General features: G+C 33.2%; 1 pseudogene; it reads right to left on the bottom strand.

Moving 5' to 3' along the window:
• Nucleotides 1-878: 878 nt before the first annotated feature.
• Nucleotides 879-1076, bottom strand: LOC126767011 (small nucleolar RNA U3; annotated as a pseudogene).
• Between the last annotated feature and the right edge of the window lie 7492 nt (nucleotides 1077-8568).

Raw genomic sequence — 8568 nt, 5'->3', positions numbered from 1 at the left:
ATATAAAGCTTCTAATAATTCTGCTGCTTTTACTTTGGAATTGCTGTTTAGTGGGTGAAAATCGAGTGTTTTTTGATTGTTTTTTGTGAAAGGCGATGCTGCTGCTAAATGCTTAGAAGTTTTTCCATGAGTAAGAAGTGTACTTAGTTTTGGTTTTAAAGTACAATGGCGGTATTTATACTTTACCTCCTGATCATTTAGTTCGACAATCCACTTGCATAGTCTCGGATCATATTTTCTGGTTCTTTGGGTATATTTTCTGCAATATTTACGAGTATATGATTTTTAGTACATTTTTAACACACGGAATAAGTATTTATTTACCTTTTACTGGTGCTGGGCCGTCACGTGTTTTCTTCGGAGTCAGTGCTAACTTCGTCAATATCTAAATCATTTGGGTCACTTCTTTTAAGATACCTATAAAAATCATTATGATTACTTAAATTTACACATAATTTCATTTTTTAGTTAACTACCAACCTTTCCATTGTCTATGTTAAACAAATTGCTATTTTTTGTTTTATTAGAGATGAATGAAAACACAGCTGTTCTATTGAGCTGTGATGCCAGATTTTATTTTTAATCACTACACAAATGGTTGCCATGGTTATATGTATAAATGTGTTAGTCAACTAAAATTATCAGATTTTATTTATGCAAAAAGTAATAAACATTTGAAATTTTTTGATAGAATAATGCTAAAAAATACTAAACTAATAATCGCAAAAAGCTAAGAAAAATGCTAAATGCTAAATGAAAATTTTGCGGCTAAATACAAAAAAAAAGCTAAATTTAGTTGCAAAAATGCTAAAATGGTCACACTGATCCTGAGAAGTATAGTCTTAACTTTTCAACGGCCAACTTATTCATTAAAAATCACCACTCAGAAGACGTTCTATCCATTGTTAGCGAATGATTTTCGAAGAAAACATCATTTCTAATATGCCACAAGACAAAATTAGAAATGAACTTCTTAAACCTCACGCTGTCAGATAAAACGATATACCTCGCGGGTCGATTTCCAAAAAATGTAAATGAAGACTAACTACAGAAATGATCCTGTAAAGTATAGCCTTAATTTTTCAACGGCCAACGCAGAGTATTTCAACCAAAATATACGCAAAATAGTTGAGAATTCGCAGAAATGAAAGACAAACGAAAGAAAAAAAAGCATAACTTCCATAATACAACAAGCATACAAACATACATATGCGCACACATGTGAATATGTCACCAACCAAAATTGAAACATTGTTCTACAAAAGCAACAACAGCATAAGCATGGCAACATTGTGTTGTTGGTAGAAAAACCCGAGCTGTGCCGAAAGAAACGAACAAACGATCGCCGATTGTCACCGCTTCGCTTGCTGCTCGAACATCTTCGCAGACAAGGTTGCGTAGATTCATATTGAGCAAGGTTGCGCAACCTGAATCTATCGCAACCTTTTCCGAACTCGTATAAGAAGTATAACTTCAAAAAATATTGCTGAATATCGAACTCGATATTATGACCTGAAACTGTTTGAAGTATATTTCATATTGTTGCAACCGCAATAATATTATGGAGTTCTTTGTCGAATATTAATATAAATAAGGCGATGGTAACAGTCATCAGATTTTTGCAATAACCTTAGTTATACTTCGCAAAACTCGTATCGCTTTTCAATGTGTATCCATGAGACCACTCTGCCGGCATAGCTATACGGAAATTATTATATCATAAGATCACAAATATCACTTCTGTTGGTAACAATCCATATAATCCTTTCTAACTCTTCTCAATTTTTAGATTTTCGCGTTTATCACATAAAGTCTATCAGGTTTGGTTGTTTAAAACCTTTTGTTATACAAAGCACATATGTATATAATCTTGTTCCATAGCCAAATTTGTCAATAAGTGGCAAATGCGCATCGCAACCATTGTAGACGGCAAGCCAATTGTAGGGCAGTGCTCCTTGCCAGAACCAATTGGTCGTATGAGACAAGTCATGACGTTCTTATACCTGCAAAACAAAAGAAAAATAGAAAAGAAGAAGCGATAAGAAAAAGAGTAAAAGTAAGCTTAAGAAGAGTGCGAAGAGTGCGGCAGTTACGCTCTCAACAGTTTGGGCAATTTGCGTAAAATGGTTGTTGTGGGTTCAATAAGGATAAAATGTGCTTAAGGCTATTATATTTATTAATATTGAATTCTGATAATAGTATTAAAGAGTTGTAACTGAACACTAATATTAGAAAAGCAGAAGGAAGCTTGGGCGTTGTCTAAGCAAACTCTGAGGAATATACATAATATGTGTATATGATAACTTTAAAATTTTTCCCACCTATTTACCAAGTTTTTAGTCATAAAAATTAATGATATAAATAATAGTATAAAAATTGTAATATTCAATCAAAAATTCTGAAGCGAAATATCAGCTTTTAAGTCAGTAGGCCTTATGTTTGCCGAAATCTCTGATTTGGCATTATAAAAATCATTCTCAAAAGAAAAGTAAAGACATTAACGGATATAAAGACACAAATAATTTGGGGGTGAAGAGTTCAAAAATTGTGCCATCGCTGAGTAAAATCTATACAAAATCCAAATAGATAAAACAGTGTAAGAAAAGGGTACATAAATAATTAACTTAAACATATACATATTCAGTGCATACAAGTATACAAGTATATTCACAAGTCATTTAAGATTTTCCCTACTGTTATTGCTGTCATGGCAGTCATTTTTATTTCTCATCCGCATAGTTATCAGAGCTTCGTTATTTTATTCACTATTATAATTGAACTTCTGTGTATATTGAAGGAAAAAATAGCGGACTTTATGATTAATTAACAACGGAAAAACATAATTTCAGCTATTATAAATCATAACGATTGGGACAGCGAACGTTTAAACAGGGTAACGGAAATGGCTAGCGGAAAATGGTGGTATATCAGAGGGCGAATTCAAATGCAACAAGTAAGGAAGGGCTAAGTGCGGGTGTCACCGAACATTTTATACTCTCGCATGATAAAGTGATAATCGAGATACTGTTATTAGCAACTTTTTTGCGAGAGTATAAAAATGATGCCCTCTGAATTACATGAAAATATCTGAGAGATTTACCGATATTTTCGGTGAAAAATTAGGTTAGGTTAGGTTAGGCACTAAGTTCTTCGTGTTCGATATCAGGGACCTTGAAAAGTTATAGTCCGATCACGACAATTTTTCCACAAGGGATACCTCAGCTCAAATACCGTATTTGTGTAAAGTTTTATTCCACTATCATCATTGGTTTCTAATGTATAAAATATACAGTGAAGGCATCAGATGGAAACCAAAAATAGCGTTATATTGGAAGAAGGCGTGGTTGTGAACCGATTTCACCATATTTCGTACATGTGGTGTCAGGGTGTTAAGAAAATATTATATACCGAATTTCATTGAAATCGGTCGAGTAGTTCCTAAGATATGGTTTTGGTCCATAAGTGGGCGACGAAAAAAGCCTGGTGCAGCTTCCTACTGCCATTTCTTCCGTAAAATTTAGTGTTTCTGACATTTTTTGTTAGTCGGTTAACGCACGTTTAGTGATTTTCAACATAACCTTTGTATGGGAGGTGGGCGTGGTTATTATCCGATTTCTTCCATTTTTGAACTGTATATGGAAATGCCTGAAGGAAACGACTCTATAGAGTTTGGTTGACATAGCTATAGAAGTTTCCGAGATATGTACAAAAAAAACTTAGTAGGGGGCGGGGCCACGCCCCCTTTTCCAAAAAATAACGTCCAAATATGCCCCTCCGATCCTTTGTGCCAAATTTCACTTTAATATCTTTATTTATGGCTTAGTTATGACACTTTATAGGTTTTCGGTTTTCGCCATTTTGTGGACGTGGCAGTGGGCCGATTTTGCCCATCTTCGAACCTAACCTTCTTATGGAGCCAAGAAATACGTGTACCAAGTTTCATCATGATATCTCAATTTTTACTCAAGTTACAGCTTGCACGGACGGACGGACGGACAGACAGACATCCGGATTTCAACTCTACTCGTCACCCTGATTACTTTGGTATATATACCCCTATATCTGACTCTTTTAGTTTTAGGACTTACAAACAACCGTTATGTGAACAAAACTATAATACTCTCAATTTTTGTTGCGAGAGTATAAAAATGAATGAGTTGAAAATTAATATTATATAACCGGTGACCCAAGGAGGCATTTTTTCAATATCCTTTTTTTGACAGTTTACGTTTGAGTCATGTGCCTGTCATGTTCTGTTTGTTCAGTATTCTTTGGCATTTCATCATGGAAATACTTACGCCTACAAAATATTTACAAATCGTTTAACATAATTTGAAATTCACGATCTTTAAAGAATATGGGTATGTAAACAAACATAGAGATTCAAGAGCTACCATTCCAGCCAAAAAGCAACGGTTTGGTGTGATTGTGGGCCATATATCTTCAAAAATGATGCCGGTGAGAACGTAACCGTCAATGGCCACCGTTATCGCCTGAAATTGAAGCTCATGATCTCGGCGACATTTGATTTGAAGAAGACGGTGCCACTTCCAGCTCGTATCAATCAATGGGATTTATTGAGAGAACACTTCAATGATCAGATAATTTAAAATTTTGGGCATTAGACTTCTCAATTAAATTTTTTCAGTATTTTTCTTTAAAAAGTAGGGAACCTCGATATTGATCACAGTTTATAAAGAGTATGCATTAATATAACGGTATGTTTGTGATGAATGATTAGAAAGGCAAAATATATATATGATTGTTGATGGTTGTAAAAATTATTGGCTAGTCATATGGATGTTGGTAATAAATAATGCAAATTTGCAACGTACAATCAATATAGATTTTTAGTCCGCAGCTCTTCTAAATGGACCAGAAATTTGAACCGAAAGCCATTGTGTACGTAAAAAGATAAAATATTTATTTGAATAGTTTTTCATAAATTCTCCATTGATACGATGAGCGTCTAGTGAGGCACAAGGGTTTCGATTGAAATGCGTTCGGTCAAATTTTGTAAAGAATGTCTGTTAAGCAAATTAGATGAAATTTTTTTTTTCGAGTCTAACTACTTTTGTGTCCTTTTTGCTAGGAAGACTTTTCAACAGTATATTGCTAACAGGTGATTGCAACTCTATTATTGTGCATGTACGTAAATACGTATGCCTGCTGCTTTATGACCAAAGCCTCTCATCAATTTTGCCACTCCCAAAATGTTGGTGAGAACTTTGCCTTCTTAAAGGCAATCACACTAACAACTCACAAACAGCACACAGACAAAAATAAAACAATGTGGAATGATTTTGCTAAAATATGCGCGCGATTAATAGCACATACAGTGCGCCGGTGTGTGGTAACCCTGTGTATTTGTGATGTGCTTATTGGCCTAGTCGGGGATTTTGAAAATGTAAATATCGATATAGAGAGCGAAATTGAACCAAAATTTGTGTACGTAAAAGATAAAACATTTGTTTTTCATAGGACATTGCTCAGGCATCAAAAGGGTTTCAAAAGCCCTTTGAGCAAATTAGAAAATAAACTACTTTTGCGTGAGAAGACACAAATTAGTTTTATGCTGATTATTTTTTGTATAATATATTTCTTGTTTCTCTCGATTTCCTTTCTTATGACGAAACTTTTAGTGGTGCTGCCACATTTTTTGAAAATGTATGATTGCTGCGGGAACTTTTGTGTTAATGTGAAATTAATTTGCGGCGCATTTTTTCGAGAAACTTTAGGGGCGTTAATTTATGAAATATTTATCGGTGTTTTGTGTTGAAGAAAAGAAACATGGGAGAAGAATGTTTAAAAGTTTGAATTTTTAAATTTCAGAAATGTGTGAAATCAGCTACTAAATATTACACGGAGGCAAATATACGGCGAGTGTGAGATGAACAAATCTTGTTGAGGCCTAAGATACTATGCAAAGGGAAATATAGATATTTTTGAAGCTTTTATATTTTATTTACTTTAACATTTAAAAATACAAAAAAAGAAAAAGGGCTATATTTCTGACCCAGCAATGCACCAATTTCCTTGTCTCGTCTCGGAGTTGGAAATACAAATGGGGCCGTTTTCCCTTCTCATGATATTCATGTAGTTTTTCACCTTTAGAAGAACGGTTTCTAACATGCTTCGACCGGTAACACCTTTTTAAAGCAAATTCGCAGAGTGAAGTGAACTCTTTTGAATATTTCTTTTTCCTGGTATGCATTAGCGGATTATCACCAAAATGATCCAAAGCTTTATTCAGACTAGCGTGAAAGACTTCTATCAAATGTCCTCATTTGCATCTTTAAACGTTAATACTAATTTTAGATTTTTGTTGTGATAAATGCTGCGAACTTGGAGTTTGCCAAGTATTGAGCTCCCTTCGGTATTGCTTTAAGACAGATATCAGGATATTTCAAGCTAATTTCTGGAACCTTAAGTTCTCTGAAAAGCCAGCATATAGATGACAAATTAAAAATAACAATAACCCGTTGTTATTTAAGTGGTTGGTATTTTTATAGAAACTCGAGTTTAAGATGCGTTCAACGTCAAATGCCTTCTCTGAGGTCTTTAACAACTCTGAGCTTAATTCTCCCTAAAAATCTGTCATAAGTGAACTTCAATCTTCCACCTAAAAAGTAACTGGAAAAAATATATTATTTTATTAAGGCCGGATGTTTTAAAAATATTCCGTTTGAAAAATTCTGCCTGAAATTTTAATTTAAAGATTAGTATTAAGAAATTTCACTGACAAAACAAAAAACATAAAGTTTTCTTTGGAAAAAGAATCTTAAATTCCTCAAAAAATATTTATTTTTAGCCCTTTTATATTTTTTTCGGTGGAACATAAAAATAAATTTTTAAAATTTCCATAAAATGTAGAAAAATACAACAATTTGTGTGAATGTTTATGGTAATAAATGGAGAAATGAATAAATGAAAAAACAATAAAAGCGACGTTCAAAAAATGAATAAAAAATAAATTCATTAAAAAAAAACAACAAAGGGAAGCAAAAAATACCTGAAAGAAGCATCACCCAAAATAACAACCAAACAGCGACGCTACGAAAATGTTTGCATACCGACCTTGCGTTTGGTTTATTTTAATTGGCACGTTCAACAATTTGCTTGAAAGGTGCAGAAAGCAATAAAAAAACTGAATGAATCAAAAGAGTGACTCAACTCGACTTTCGCTAAAGCTAAAAAAAAGTTGTTGTACTACTATAAAATTTGATATTTTTAGAACATTTTTCAGGTACTAATGTTACGCATACTTCACAATTCTTTTCAAATTACCATGCTTTCCTGTGTGAGGATAAATGGTGCATAAATGAATATAAAACAAAAATGTCTTTTAAACTTTGTTATTGTTGGCAGCTCACTTCATTGAAAAGGATTGGTCGCGGTGCTTACGTTAATATAAATTGTTATATGATTTAATCTCTTTTTGAATTTTTAGTGAAGTGATTGGTTGAGTTAAAAACAATATTAGGAGTTCTCGGGTCTTTAAACCACACAACAAGTTTTAATTTATTTCTTAAATATGGATTGGTAATTTTATTCGGACCTTTTTGTACATTATTGAGCATACTTTTAACAATACAGAATTTTTCATACAGAGGTTGAAGTGTAAGCAGGTAACAAACTTCCATAAGAATATCTTGAAAAAAAAGTAGTTTTAATGACGGTGAACACAGCGGACTTTAAAAAAGTATTTTGAGAAAAACGTCTAAAGCTTATGAACTTTAAGAAATAAATTCGTAAAAAGTTGTTTTTTACCTTCCCATAATGGAAGTTTTCAGCTGCATATTAACAATAATAATTGGACTAGTTCTAATGCAATGTAACTATATATGACGGAAAGCAATTTCCTCGTGAATGACAGAAAGTGGGAAGATTATTTTTAAAATCGAGAATTAATTTTTGATAATTCAGTTATTACTGAATTGCTCGTAATTGCTACTCAATTGAGAGTAGTCAAATAAATGCTAGCCTCTACATTCTGTGGACATCTACCACCCTAAAGATGTTCCAAACGGTCACAGGGCACTACTGTACCCAATTATGTTATTGATTTGACGTCAAATTGCAAAAGAAAAATTCCATATTTATTAATTCCCATCTCCGTCTTCCACCACCAAATTATTGAAATTAAGCTGCAAACTATTATATTGGTATACCTATAGCTTTCTTGAACTATACCCATATATAATATTTTTCGTGACAAGTTTAATATACTCTGTTCAAGATAAATATGAATTATATAGCATTAAATGTATATCACACAATTTTGGAATAACTTAATAAAATTCTAAGCAAGCATCTTCGGCTGCTGGTACACAAGGAAGAAAATGGAGTCAGAAAATGTTGCACGAATGAGACTTTGAGACTAGTCACTGCATGTAGGTGGCAACTAATAGTCAATTAAAGAAAGATGTATAGACGTGCAAGGTTAACATGAAGGAAAACACAGCAAGTGAACAACAAAAGGAGAAAGGCAAAATTAGAAATTATAGTTAAAAACCCCCGTGAAACACCCTGAAGGCAAAAATAACAACAACCAAAACATCAAAAACC

Source organism: Bactrocera neohumeralis, unplaced genomic scaffold, assembly GCF_024586455.1.
Source record: "Bactrocera neohumeralis isolate Rockhampton unplaced genomic scaffold, APGP_CSIRO_Bneo_wtdbg2-racon-allhic-juicebox.fasta_v2 ctg3571, whole genome shotgun sequence".
Classification (NCBI taxonomy): Eukaryota; Metazoa; Arthropoda; class Insecta; order Diptera; family Tephritidae; genus Bactrocera; species Bactrocera neohumeralis.
This window is presented reverse-complemented; position numbering and strand designations above follow the sequence as displayed.